Source organism: Elephantulus edwardii, unplaced genomic scaffold (genome assembly GCF_000299155.1).
Source record: "Elephantulus edwardii isolate Elephantulus edwardi_28Jun2011 unplaced genomic scaffold, EleEdw1.0 scaffold00147, whole genome shotgun sequence".
Classification (NCBI taxonomy): Eukaryota; Metazoa; Chordata; class Mammalia; order Macroscelidea; family Macroscelididae; genus Elephantulus; species Elephantulus edwardii.
Genome location: NW_006399897.1, coordinates 6,477,511 through 6,492,053, shown reverse-complemented (window position 1 = coordinate 6,492,053; position 14,543 = coordinate 6,477,511). Strand labels below are relative to the sequence as shown.

The window sequence follows — 14,543 nt, the reverse complement described above, 5'->3', positions numbered from 1 at the left end:
TACAACTTAATGATTGACATTAAGATATTCCAGTGGAGGAGTTTAGCAAGTGATTTAAGAACATATTGTACCTGATGTTTTCCAGCTGCTTCATTTGATACTCTTAACTTGTTGCTATATATCATAGAGTTGATTTCTACTTATAGTGACTCTAGGTACAACACCCCCAAGATCGTTACTGTGTTTGAGGCCATCCTTATAGCAAGTGTGTCATTTATTTCATTGAAGGTCTTTTTCCTTTTCAATGGTCCTATGTGTTTGCATGATAACTGGCAGTGAGCTCAAGTGTGTCAGAGATGATGAAGATGGCTCAGAATAGGACAGCATTCAGATCTGTTGTTCAGAGGTTTGCTTTGAGTCATTCTTGACTTGATAGTACCTAACAAAAGCAACAACATGATTTATCAAGTTTAATGTCTTTCTGTCTCCATATTCCTCATGCAGCTCTCACATACAAATAATTTTAAATGTTGTTATGTTCTGTTGAGTCAGAGGCAACTTATAGCTGATCCTTCAGTGGGTTTTCAGAGGCAGTAAATTGCACAGGAGGAGATAGTCCATCCGTCTCCTGCAAAGCAGCTAGTAGATCCTAACCATGTCTTTGTGATTGCATCACCGCTTCCTACAAGTAGGCCATTAAATCTTTAGCAACTTCAATTTTCCTCCATTTATTATGATGTTACTTACCTGTTAGTTCAGGTGTATTTGTTTGTTTGTTTGTTTTATTTAGGTGGGTATATAATTTATATTCAAGGCTGTAGTCTTTGGTCTCTATCAGTAAGTTTCAAATATTCATTTACAGCAAGCAAGGTATATATATATTTTGTTGTTATGTTATGTGCCATCGAGTCGTTTCCGACTCATAACGACCCTATGCACAACAGCTCTAAACCCTGCTCTATCCTGCACCAACCGCACCGCCTCTGACACACCCATCCCGATTACCCCAGTCACCGAATCAATCCATCTCATAGAGGGTCTTCCCCTCCTGCGCTGTCCCTCCACCCTCCCAAGCATGATGTCTCTCTCCAAGGACCCGTCCCTCCTGGCAACATGTCCAAAGTATGTCAGACGAAGCCCCAGAATCCTTGCCTCCAAGGAGCAGCTTGGTTTAATCCTCTCCAAGATGGATCTGTTTGTTTTCCTGGCAGTCCAGGGTACATTCAGTACCCTTCTCCAGCACCACAGCTCAAAAGCATCCACTCTCCTTCTGTCCTCCCTAGTCATTGTCCAACTCTCCGATGCATAACAAGCGATTGCAAATACCATGACCTGTATCAGGCGCACCTTAGTCTCCAGAGAGACACTGTTGCTCCTGAGTACGTTTGAGAGGTCCCTAACGGCAGACTTTCCCATCGCGATACGCTTTTTGATTTCCTGACTGCTGGTACCAAGAGTGTTAACTGTGGAGCCGAGCAAAGTGAAGCTGTGAACACTCTCAATCTCTTCATCATCCATCCTGACGCTGCCAATTGGTCCAGTGGCGAGAATCTTTGTCTTCTTGACCTTGAGCCTTAGCCCATACTGAAGGCTGCAGTCCTTGACCCTTCGCAGCAAGTGCATGAGGTCCTCCTCAGTTTCAGCAAGCAAAGTTGTGTCATCTGCATAACGGAGATTGTTGATAGATCTTCCACCAATCCTGATGCCACAATTCTCCTCATAGAGCCCAGCCTCTCGGATAATCTGCTCTGCATACATGTTGAAAAGGTATGGAGACAGGATGCATCCCTGGCGTACACCCTTCCCTATTTTGAACCATGCAGTGTTACCCTGCTCTGTTCTGACTACTGCCTCTTGGTCCAAGTATAGGTTTCGTATTAGCACAATTAAATGTTCTGGGATTCCCATTCTTCTCAGAGTCAGCCACAGTTTGTTATGATCCACACAGTCAAATGCCTTTGCATAATCAATCAAACACAGTTAGACATTCTTCTGGTATTCCCTGCTTTCAGCCAAGATCCATCTAACATCAGCAACGATATCCCTAGTACCACGACCTCTTCTAAACCCAGCCTGGACTTCCGGCAGTTCTCTGCTGATGTGCTGTTCTAATCGTTTTTGGATGATCTTCAGCAGAATCTTGCTTGCATGTGAAATCAATGACACTGTTCTGTAGTTTCCATAGAGTAAGTTTTTAATGACTCTTCTTTCAATCTTGATGCCTCCTTCTTCATTTAGTACTGGTTTTGGCGTATTCACTTAGCATATATTAAATGTGTATATATTTAATCATAATTCTGTAACTTATAAAATCATATATGAATTGTAGTTAGTGTCTTATTTTTAATACAGAAATTAGCTTTGATTAGAAAATAACATTTTACTGCCCTTGATTCACTGTCGTTGAGTTTCACCAATCTCATTTGTTCTATTCCCATTGTATTACCTCTTATTCCATTTTGTAGAATATATTTTGACCAAACTTGAAGTTAGCTATTGCCTTTTAGTAGTTTGGCCATTAAGTCTTTTTGTATTTGAACAGTATTACAGAGGTGAATATTGCATTTATAATTTTAGAACTTTTACTGTTTCTTTCTGCTCTCTGATCCCTACTGCATAGCAAACGCCCACACAGATATGCAAAATAATAGCAGAAGAAAAAAATACCTAGACGATGCCAAGTGTTCTTTAAAATGTAAGCAAAAGTTATATTTTATCCTTCTGAAAAATGGTATTTTATTTATCAGTCTGATTTTCAGAGGTAAAGTAGCTGAAATTTAGAATGACAACAGTTATCAAATTTACTATTAACTTTTTTTAACAGACCCAAAATGTTAAGATTTTATTTACAAAGCTTCTTTGTTGTACAGAAAGTAAAAATGTTGTTGCAATCTCAGAATAACTGGTAGCCACGAATGGTTGAGACTCACCGATCACAGCTACCACACTACAGCAAGTCTTATCCAAAAACCTAACAACTCTTACAATTTTGTTGGGACAAAGACCCCACACTTGGTGGTGGAGTTCCAAGAAGGAATAAATAGGAAGGTGGAATGTCACAGGAATTATTCTTTAGCTCTTTGGATGGGTGGGTGTCCTGGGGTTTGTATCACAGCTACTTTAAAAAAAAAATACAGCTAACAAATCCATATGAGCAGTCCAACCAACACTGCACAGTTCTTTTTATAAGTTATCTGGGGTCTTAATTATCTTCTCCTTCATCATCTGTTTCTCTCTTCCTCTTCTCACCTTTCCCACTTTCTTCCTCATCTTTGTCTTCATCTTCATCCTCATCCTCATCTTCTTCATCAACTTCTCCATCATGTCCAAATTCTTCTTCCTCTCCACTGACTTCATCTTCATTTTCTTCCCCTTCTACATCTTCATCTTCATCTTCATCCTTTTCTTCATAAAAATCGTCCTCTTCATCCTCTCCTTCATCCTCCTCTTCATCGTCCGCACCATCCACCTCAGCATCTGAGTCATGGGCTTCCTGGTCCTCTTGGTCATAGCCATCCAGGTAGGTCAGCTGTGCAGGAGCTTGAAGACGCTCTGTGATCATTCAAGTTGGTAACCTCACAGTTAAACAGATCCAGGCTTTTCAGATTCTCCAATTTTTTCAAGGGCTCCAAGTGCTGATATCCTTCAGTTTATTTCCACTCAAGTTTAGGTGCATGAAGTTTGGAAGTTTTTCTGCTAACATGTCCAGACCTCCAAAGATTCTATTTTCACTGAGCTCAAGCTTTTTCAATTTCGGGATTTGGGGAGTTTTGAAAATGAAATCAAACCTACATTTATTAAACTGAGGAACTCTAAGTTCACAAATTCAGCTGTTAAACCCTCAATTTTTCCATCATTTGACTTGTCCAGAACAAGTTCTCGGACAGCTGCTGGGGCCTGGTTCCTCAACTCCAAGTGGATCCTTCTCTCCACGGTGCCCCTCTTCTCCTCTCTCTTTAAACTTTTACTTATTGCGGCTGGGGCGGAAGAGGCAGAGCGTCTTTGAAGCAGGGTGCTGGTGGCTGAGGCCTGTGGCTGGTCCTGGGCGGCATGGGGGTGGGCCGGCAAATGAGCGGAGCCCCTGGAGCCAAGATACTCAAGGGAGTGCAGAGAAACCTTGGAGGGGAAAGGGGGACTGGAGCGCGCAGCTCCTATTATTACTTTTTTTTTGCCTCAAAGAAGTACTATTTTTTTTTAATTGATCAATTATAATAATGGGATGAGTAAATCAGGCATGATAAGAGTGGAACAAGATAAGGCAGGAACCATACCTATCACTATGCATCACATAGGGTCACTATGAGGTGTATTTGACTCAACAGAATCTAACAATAACAGCAACGAAAATATCTTGTTAACTTCAGGAAAGAAACACTGAAAGTAATTTATTATGTTATTGTTGTTGTTGTTGATTGTCTTCGAGCGGAGCATGACTCATAGTAATGCTTGGAACAAAAGGCCTGAAGCACCTCTACAACTATCGACATTTATCAGTAGAGTTTCCGGAGGCAAGTTGTTTAGGAAGTGGATGCCACTCTTGCTTCCAAAATTTGTTTTAAAGTAACGCTCAGTTTTTCCATTATTGGCTAGTGGAAATAATTTTCTGCTTGATGCGTTAGACAGATGCATTTGTTTCAGATGCTTGTGTTCCATGGCCCCACATTCCTTACCACTAAGTCATCTGAGCCACCTAAATTGTCGTATTTTACTATTAGAAGAAATATGAATGTTGAAGATGGATTGATGAGGTTTTGGAAGAAAAGGAGGATAATGTAATTAGAAATTGTAGAAGGGATCCTTTTTATATAAAGACAGAAAGCATGAGAAAATAATCTTCCACAGATGCACAGAATGCCGAAGTTATAAATGAAGACATTGCATAATATTGTAAAATTATCACATAAGAGTGTTTCCAGCCAATGGAGTTTGTCCTACTGTATTCAACATTGCCTAAGACCAATAATTTCCTTTTAGATTCTGTTTCTCCCCTAATGAACCAAAATGTCTGTGAATGTTTTTGCAGTGCCTGGCACACCATTGCATTTTTTGAGCAGATAATTAGAAGGAAAGGTTTTGTTCCAGGACAGATTACAATCAGAATCTCAGTTATGCCTAGTTTAGAAAATTTAGATGATAAGATGTAGAATTTTTGAGCTAATTATATTAGATTATATTTTTGTCATGTATTAACACTACAATGGCTTTGCATTGTAGGTAGATATTTGTATAGATTTGAATGCATTTTACATGTGGCATAGACATGATTCTTTGCAGGTAAAATTACCACATATGGTAGGTAAAAAGAAAATCCAGTTTACAAAGATGCTCACATACTAATCCTTGGAATATAAGAAGACATTATATCACATGGCAACGAGGTTTTACTGATGTGATTACCCTGAATTATCAGTGTAACTCCAATCTAATAACATCTTTCCTTGAAAGCTGGTAATATTTCCTGTATCAGATCCAAATGCGATGTGACTGTGAAAAAATGGCCAGAGAGATACAATTCTGCTTGCTGTGGAGATGGAGGAAAGCGATCATGAACTCAGTAACCCGGGCTGCCATTCGAAACTAGAAAAGCCATAGAAACAATTCTTCCAAAAAGAGACTGCTTCCCTACTAATACTTTGAATCTAAGGTGAGCCTATTAATACAAAGTTGTCTTCTTAGTCTTTAGAGTAATTTTTGGCACACATATTGTATTGAATAAATAATTTTAAATTATGACATTCATACCACTTTTCTCTGAAATAATCCTTTCTTAGATTACCTAAAACTATCATTATCTTTTCCTCCATAAACATTGATCAATATAGAAAGCCACCCATAATCTATGACTTTCTAGACATCACTGAAATTTATCTTGGTCAAAACACAACTCAATCTTTATCTATTGCAGCTGTGAGATTTTTATTATGCTATATTTTGTGTCTTATGTATTTTAAGAATATAATATGCTTACTGAAAGTGAGGAGGCCTTAAAATGCTTGCTGTAGAGGGTCAAAGACTGCAGCCAGGATTACATCTCAACAAGAAAACAAAGTTCCTCACCACTGGGATGAGAGAGAACATAATGATAGATGGAGAAAGGATTGAAATTGTTGATTATTTCATCTTACTTGGATCAACAATCTACACTCTTGGTACGAGTAGCCAAGAGATTAGGAAACACATTGCATTGGGCAAGTCCTTTCCAAAATACTTTAGAGCAATGATGTTAGTTAGAAGACTAAGATGTGCCTGATTCAGGCCAATCTTTTTAATCACTTGCTATGCATCTGAGAGTTGGAGAATGAGTAAGGATGACAGGATTGTTGCCCTTGAGCTGTGATGTTTGAGAAGACTGTTGAATATCCTATGACTGCCAAAAGAAAAAAGAAGATATGTTTTAGGAAAAAAAAGCATATAAAGGTCTTCTTAGAGGTAAAGATGGTAAGACTTCATATTTTGGGCATGATGCTAGGAGGACCTATTCCTTGGGAAATGGATCTCATTCTTGGAAAGGTGGAGATTTGGCAAATGAGAGAAAGACCCTCCAGTAAGATGGATTGACATGGTGACTGAAGTAATGGACTCAAGTGGTGTCAGAGATGAATGATGAGGATGGCCCAGGATAGGACAGGTTTCGGTTCTGTTGTTCTAGGATCTGTACGAGTCATTCTTGAATCGATGACACCTAACAACAACAATATATGGTATTTTTTTTTTCAAGGAAACCTAAAATACATGTTTCAAACAATATTATGCTTAACCAAAGAAAGACAAATCCAGTAGTGTCAAGTCAACTCTTATTCAAACTCTGAACTGCAGGATACAATAAAAAGTTTTAAAAAAGTATCGCCATTGAGTCAGAACGAAATAGTATCTGGCCCTCCTTTTCAGAGTCTGTCAATTGTACAGGAGGAGACTGCACATCTTCCTCCATGAAGCCACTGGTGAATGTCTATGGCTGTAAATATTCATACAACCAGCTGGCCTCATCTTTCTCCCACCAGGTTGCTGGTAGGTTTGAACCAACAGACACTTTGGTTAGATATCGACGGCAATCAACACAACAATAATGAAATGCTTCAACTGTAGCACCACAAGAACATAACATGTTTTACTTCTTAAAAAAAGAGAACAAAAATGCATTGCTGTGAAGTCAGAGTTAACTCATAGCTGCCCCTCCAGTGGATTTTCAGAAGCTGTAAATCACATTGAAGATTTCTTTCTTCCATAGATTCTACTGGTGGATTCAATCAGCTGTCTTTCAATTAGCAGCACAATTGTACATAATCTGTGACTAGAGTTTAGGTACTCCCAATTAAAAACATGATAGCTAGTTCAGTAATTAGTGATTTAATGATTTAAAAAATAATCACATTGTGTACTTTTTAAACAAGCTTTATAACAAAAAACAGTGCAAATTGGAAATTTGAATGACAAATATAGCAATGTACTTAAAGACTAAGGAGGATCCCAGATAGAAAAAGAGACCTTTCCCACCAGGTTATCCAATCACCTCATTATATAGATGAGGAAACTGAAGCCCCAGACATGAAGTGAACTGTCCAAAATACCAGACCAAGTCACTGATAATTACTCAAAATCTTTTTTTAGAGCAAATCCAGAATTTGAAGTCAGTTCTACATCATAACTCAATGCTATTTTCAGCAAAGTATAATAAAGCTATTTATAGAGTTGGCCAAACCTATAACTATAAAAAATTCTTCAAAATCCTATGTTCCATTGGCTTCCTGTTTATGATCTCACATTCATTAAAATGGAAATCTTTCAAGTTTAAAATTAGATTTGCTATATTTGCAGAGGGTAGTCTCTCTAGTTCTGGTTGTACATCTAAACAGCAAAATGGTAAGATTTATCCCTCCTTCTCAATATCCTTACAAAGATATCAGAGTACTCATTCTATTTTTATGTGCTTCATGCTATTTATAGCCTTCACTTTTGTACTCAAAAGTCATTTTCAAATAAACTACATTTTAGTACTTGAAATGCAGTAATCAGCACATTTATTAAATATGCAGCATTGTAAAAAAGATTCTTGAGGAAAGTCATACAATAAGCTTATGCTTCATATGCATTAAGAAATAGTAGGACATATTGGAAGATTAAGATGTAGGTGAGACATGTGGTTTATCTCCTGAAATAAAGGATTAAGAAAATTGAACATGTCTATTTATTTCAAAGTCAATTAATATGCTGTGCCATTGAGCAGTCTTGGTTAAAACTTTAGTAGTTGTATTCTTAGAAGTTTTCATTATGTAACTGCATATATAACTTTAATACTTTCTTAGGCAAATGTTTTCAAGCTTCAACATCTAACAAAGAAATAAAGCAAGTTTCTATGATCTAAAAATGTCCTCAAGTATCCACCTCAATGTGAGACCACGAGATACAATTGAATGACTTGACAAACTGGCATATTATAGTTAGAACAGTGGGATTTTTAACGCACTTGTGACATGACCTATTGCCATAATAAGTGCTTTGTGCGAGCAAAGGCTGCAGAATAGAAAGTTCAAGACAAGATGTCAAATGTCAACCTGGGTTAGTAAATCCTTAACTTTCTCTATATTTAGAAAACAGTATCACCCCTTTTATCCTAATCTATTTATCTATCTATCTACCCTTTATCTATATATTTATCTACACACACATATTTATTTCAAAATAGTCATTATATTGTGTCTTCAAGTCATAACTGACTCATACTTGACCTTCCTGCAGGTTTGAAGAAGCTAGTCTGGTGGCAAGAAGCTGCACTGTAATCCTGAAAGCACGAGATTCAAAGCCACCAGCAGCTGCTCGGTGGGAGAAGAATTGGCAGTCTCCTCCCTTGCAATTAATTAGCTCTGAAAAACCGGGGAAGGGTCGGCTATGGGTCTGTTATGACCCTATGGTACACAACACAAAACACAACATGTATCGCACAGGAGGAGATTGCCCATCTTTTTCATGTAGAGCCTCTGGTGGATTCTAACTGAGTGCCTTTGCCTTTGGGTTGACTTCACAGTACCTTACTTAGGCCAACAGAGCACCATATAAATATATATATAAAAAATATAGAACAAAAGTTCTGATCTGTTATTCATAGGGTCGTTCTAGGTCTCACTCGACTCAACAACAAAAACATACATAAACATATATATGCACACACGTATATATACACATATATAGTTGTCCAGATGAGATAATAGATGTATTATTTTTTCCATATGCAAAAATCAAATTAGTATAGCTGCCAGTAAGCGCTTGATATTGTGTTGTTGTTGTTGTTATGTGCCGTCGAGTCGTTTCCGACTCATAGCGACCCTATGCACAACAGCCCTAAACCCTGCTCTATCCTGCGCCAACCGCACTGCCTCTGACACACCCATCCCGATTACCCCAGTCACTGAATCAATCCATCTCATAGAGGGTCTTCCCCTCCTGCGCCGTCCCTCCACCCTCCCAAGCATGATGTCCCTCTCCAAGGACCCGTCCCTCCTGGCAACATGTCCAAAGTATGTCAGACGAAGCCCCAGAATCCTTGCCTCCAAGGAGTAGCTTGGTTTAATCCTCTCCAAGATGAATCTGTTTGTTTTCCTGACAGTCCATGGTACATTCAGTACCCTTCTCCCAAAATTATCGCCACTAGGTGGCGCATCATTATTGTACTCCTGCAAGCCAGTTCTAGGTGGTCAAGGAGTGCTTGGGTCTCTCAAGTGTAGAGACTTTGCTGACCTGTTTAAAGTAAAATGACCTTCTTTATATACACAGCTTATTTGGCGGTAATTTCAAGTCCTATGTTTAGCAATTAAATTGAGACTACATATTAATGATAATGTATGAAATGGCATTGAAACTTCCAATTCTACACTTAAATGGCAACTTTATTCATATTCAAAATGGGATAGGCAGGGAAAGGGTTAATTATAGGGTAGTATAATTTGATGTACTTACATACGTACATAGGGTTTTCAGAGGCCTGCTATTTCAGAAGTGGATGGCCAATCCTTCTTCCTAGTCTGTCTAACATACTTTGGACATGTTGTGAGGAGAGACCGGTCCTTAGAGAGGGACATCATGCTTGGGAGGGTGGAGGGACGGCGCAGGAGAGGAAGGCCTTCTATGAGGTGGATTAATTCAGTGACTGGGATAACTGGGATAGGAGTGTCGGAGACAATGCGATTGGCACAGGACAGAGCGGAGTTTAGGGCTGTTGTACATAGGGTCGCTGTGAGTCGCAGGTGACTCGACAGCACATAACAACAACAACAACAACAACGTAATTTGATGACTGGGGTAGTGAAGGAAATGGGAAAGATCTGATGTGAAAAACAATGTATTTGAACTTTGTAAATAAACCAGTATATTAAAAAAGGGAGAATATACAGAAATATGTGTAGTGTTCTTTATCAAATATGTTTTATACTGTCTTAAATTTGTAGAATACAATGTTTATCTTCATTGCACTATGTAACATTTACTAGATATAAATACTCTTAAATTATATTTAAAGTAACCCACTTATTTTCTAATTGTTTCTTTCTGAAAAAAATGGAATTGGTAAAAAATCTTGCTGCTTATGCTTTTTCTTCATCTAATCCAGTAATTAGATTAGATGAAGAAAAAGCGTAAGCAGCAAGATTTTTGTCTCCATACCTTCTCAACCTGTATGCAGAGCAGATTATCCGGGAGGCTGGGCTCTATGAGGAGAATTGTGGCATCAAGATTGGTGGAAGATATATTAACAATCTGTGTTATGCAGATGACACAACCCTACTTGCTGAAACCGAGGAGGACCTCATGCACTTGCTGCAGAGGGTCAAGGACTGCATCCTTCAGTATGGACTGAGGCTCAATGTCAAGAAGAGAAAGATGCTCGCCACTGGACCAATTGGTAGCATCAGGATGGATGGCGAAGAGATTGAGATTGTTCACAGCTTCGGTTTGCTCAGCTCTATGGTCAACACTCTTGGCACCAGCAGTCAAGAAATAAAAAGTGTATTGCGATGGGAAAGTCTGCTGTTAGGGACCTCTCTAAAGTACTTAAGAGCAACGATGTCTCTCTGGAAACTAAGGTGCACTGATACAGGCCGTGGTCTTTGCAATCGCTTGTTATGCATCAGAGAGTTGGACACTGACTAGGGAGGACAGAAAGAGAATTGATGCCTTTGAGCTGTGATGCTGGAGAAGAGTATTGAATGTACCATGGACTGCCAAGGAAACAAACAGATTCATCCTGGAGTGGGTTAAACCAAGCTACTCCTTGAAGGCAAGAATTATGAGGCTTCATCTGACATATTTTGGGCATGTTGCAAGGAGGGACAGGTCCTTGGAGAGGGTCATCATACTTGGGAGGGTGGAGAGATGGCGCAAGAGGGGAAGACCCTCTATGAAATTGATTGATTCAGTGACTGGGGTAATCAGGATGGGTGTGTCAGAGGCATTGTGACTGGCACAGGATAGAGCAGGGTTTAGGGCTGTTGTATATAGGGTCACTATGAGTTGCAAATGACTCAACAGCACATAACAACAACAACAGCAATCCAGTAATTAGATCATTTGCTCAAAGTTAGGCTGTAGTTCAAATAAATTGCTAGCATTTACTGCCTATTTAACAAGGGACATGATTTTTAGAATTCATCTTCCTGTATATAAACAGCAGGAAATATTGCTAAACCTGATGGGCTACAGTGAACATAATGGAAGCATGGATCTGAGTATGTAGCTGTGTGGAGTATACCAGCAGACGCTACTGCACAGCTGGGTGAACCTGCCATTAAAAAATGCATCTGGGAGCGGGGATTGCATAACAATGAAAGAGTTTTGCCTTTACTTATCAAGGAGAAAAGTGAATTGGGGGGTGGATGTAGACTGGGAGAAAAGTGCAACAATGAATGACTGAAAACCCTAAGTCTCTGTAAACTTTGATTAAATTTAATAAATAAAAAATTCATCTTTTGAAATTCAGTGACAAGAGTTTCAATTGCCTGGCTATAAACTTCTCTCTGTTTCTCAAAGCAAAACCGCACCAGTGTGCAGGCCAGGCATCCCTGCTGACCTGACTGGCATGGCGTGCCCCCCTGGCGCCGGCGGGCTGCACAGGAAGTCAACTATCAGACGGTAGCTTAGCATGCAGGGGCTGCCACAAAAGGATGGAGTAATAAGAGTGGAATGATTAATGGCATCAGAAATGGTACACCTTCTTCTATCATATAAATCTCTTCTTTTACAATGGAAACGACATTTTTCTCCTCTTAAAAAGAAGCCTATTGAAATTTGATATGTAGAAATTAAAAAATCATAGGGAAATAAAAGTATCATTTACATAACACTTATTTTTTGTTACTTCCTATCCTCACATTTATCACTTCTAAAACCTGTTACTAATTGTTGCACATTCTCCATTCACCCTTCCTACACTATAAATGGGAATAATTTTCTTTTCTCTCATTCTTTTGAAAACTGTTGCTGTAACTTAAATAATATTTGAAAATAAAATTGTGAATAGCTGTCATAGTTTATTGCTAGTATAGATGACAATATTTAATTAAAGGAGCGCCAGCCAACACATTTACTATTAGATCAGCAATCTTTTCTCAAATGTCCCTTATTATTTATAGTAATACTCTTAGTCTAAGAGACTATGTCTAATTTCATTCAATTGTTGCACACCTAGATTTCAATAATATAACCATTTCAACTAAAAAACAAGTATGTTTCAAAGCTTGTTTTATGTGGCTGTGTTGTTGAAGACAACTACTAGTCCATAAAGCATCACTGTTGGAAATGGAACAAGATACTCCTTCGTCATAGCCAATTAAAGTGCATGCTTAGGCTCAAGGCTGATTGTTGAGTGTAATCTCTCTGGTCCTTTGGACAAGGCATTGAACCAGTTCTTCTTGTTTCAGTCATGACTGCTAAAATGAAAGTAGGACTGACTGAAATTCGAAATATGTAGATGCACGGAACACTAAATGGTATAGGGACATTTACATGTAACACCTTGCTCAAAAGTAATCTCTCTCTGAGAAAATGAGAATAATGCACTTTTTGCATAGCAATCAAATGTCTTTGTTGACAGAGTTAGAAATGGCTGTGTCGTCCTCGAAGGTGGTGGTCTCTGAATATGTGCTACACTCCCCAGTCCCGTCGGTATATCTAGTTTTCCACACATTGGCCTCCTTGGAGGGCTCATTACATATCTTCTGAGTCATTCCAGAGCTTAAACCTGTCATTTTAGCCCAATCTGCTCATTATTTCAAGCACTCAACATTTTGCAAATTCTAGTCATTCCTGATTTTGATTTATCAGGCATGGTCGAGTCAGTTTGAGTTGATGAGAATCCCTGCCTGCACACTCTCAATCACAAATTGCAAAACATAGTGACATCATAGAACATAACGATACCACGTTGCTGTTAGGCCTTGTGTGAGCTGTGATGTATTGGCATCTGCCACACTATTCTGTGGTATTTGTGCTTTTCTATGTACTTTAATTCTCATACATGTGAGCATTACCATAGCCAGTACTCTCAAAGGTTGTTGTTGCTGATTGATAGGTATTATCGACTCAAGTACAACTCATAGCAATCCTACAAACAACAGATCTGAACCTGGACCTATCCTGAGCATTCTCGACATCTCTACCACACTTGAGCACATTGCTGTAGTTACTGTGTCAATCCATCTTAAGGGTTTGTGGTTTTGTGTTGTGTTTTTTTTTTTCTTTCATCAAAAATCCATCTTTCTAATCACACCTTTTTCCAAGGAAGAGTCTTTCCTGCAACATGCTCAAAGTATGTGAGACAAGCTTCGCTATCTTTGCCTCAAAAGGAGCATTCTGGCTGCACTCTCATAGGTAGTCTTAACATAAACTCCTTTTCAGGAATTCCACTAATTTATCAGCACAGCGTAATACCTATCTTTCATAAAGCTAAAAAGACTTTTGAATTAAGTGCATAAAATGAAGAAAATTATCAAATGAAACATCTACTAATAAGAAACAATATATTATGGCTTTGTTTGACATGGCACTGACTCATGTATTTTTTTTGTATCATTTTCTTTTGGCAGTAAATGCCTTTCTTTTCTTCTTTGTGTTCATTTTTACCCACAGTTACTTCTTTGCTTTGGTAAAATGTCCTTTCACAGCCCACACCAGTACACATGTCATAAACAAATAAATATAAATCGTGATTTATCCCAAACAAGCCATATTCATATTTCCAGAAGACATAATTGACATTGGAAGGCTAAATATTAGGTACTGATTTTGGTGGATAAATAAAATTGATAATTCCCAGCTTGAGACCGTGTAATATGCCTGATCATCACTCTTTTATACACTGGACAGGAAAAAAAAATACAGTTCCTCGCTTATCAAGAGCCAAAGCTCTATAATGTCTTGTAGAGTGCCTGGTACACTGCATTGCCTCAATAAAGATTTGCTAAATTAATGAGTGACTACTAGCCTTGATTTAGATATTTATTATTGTGAAAACATTGCAAGTTAGAATCCAACGATACATAAAAAAAATAATCCACCATGACCAAGTGGGATTCATAACAGGTATGCAAGGATGGTTCAACATAAGGAAAACAATCAAT

The 14,543-nt window shown here is 38.5% G+C and overlaps 1 protein-coding gene and 1 pseudogene across 1 annotated transcript in view; one reads left to right on the top strand and one right to left on the bottom strand.

Moving 5' to 3' along the window:
* Positions 1 to 14,543, top strand: part of FAM155A (family with sequence similarity 155, member A) — a 907,798-nt gene that overhangs the window by 254,819 nt on the left and 638,436 nt on the right. The gene's annotated exons all lie outside the window — the stretch shown is intronic.
* The window catches only part of LOC102860952, a 138,285-nt pseudogene continuing 126,884 nt past the window's right edge, over positions 3,143 to 14,543 (bottom strand).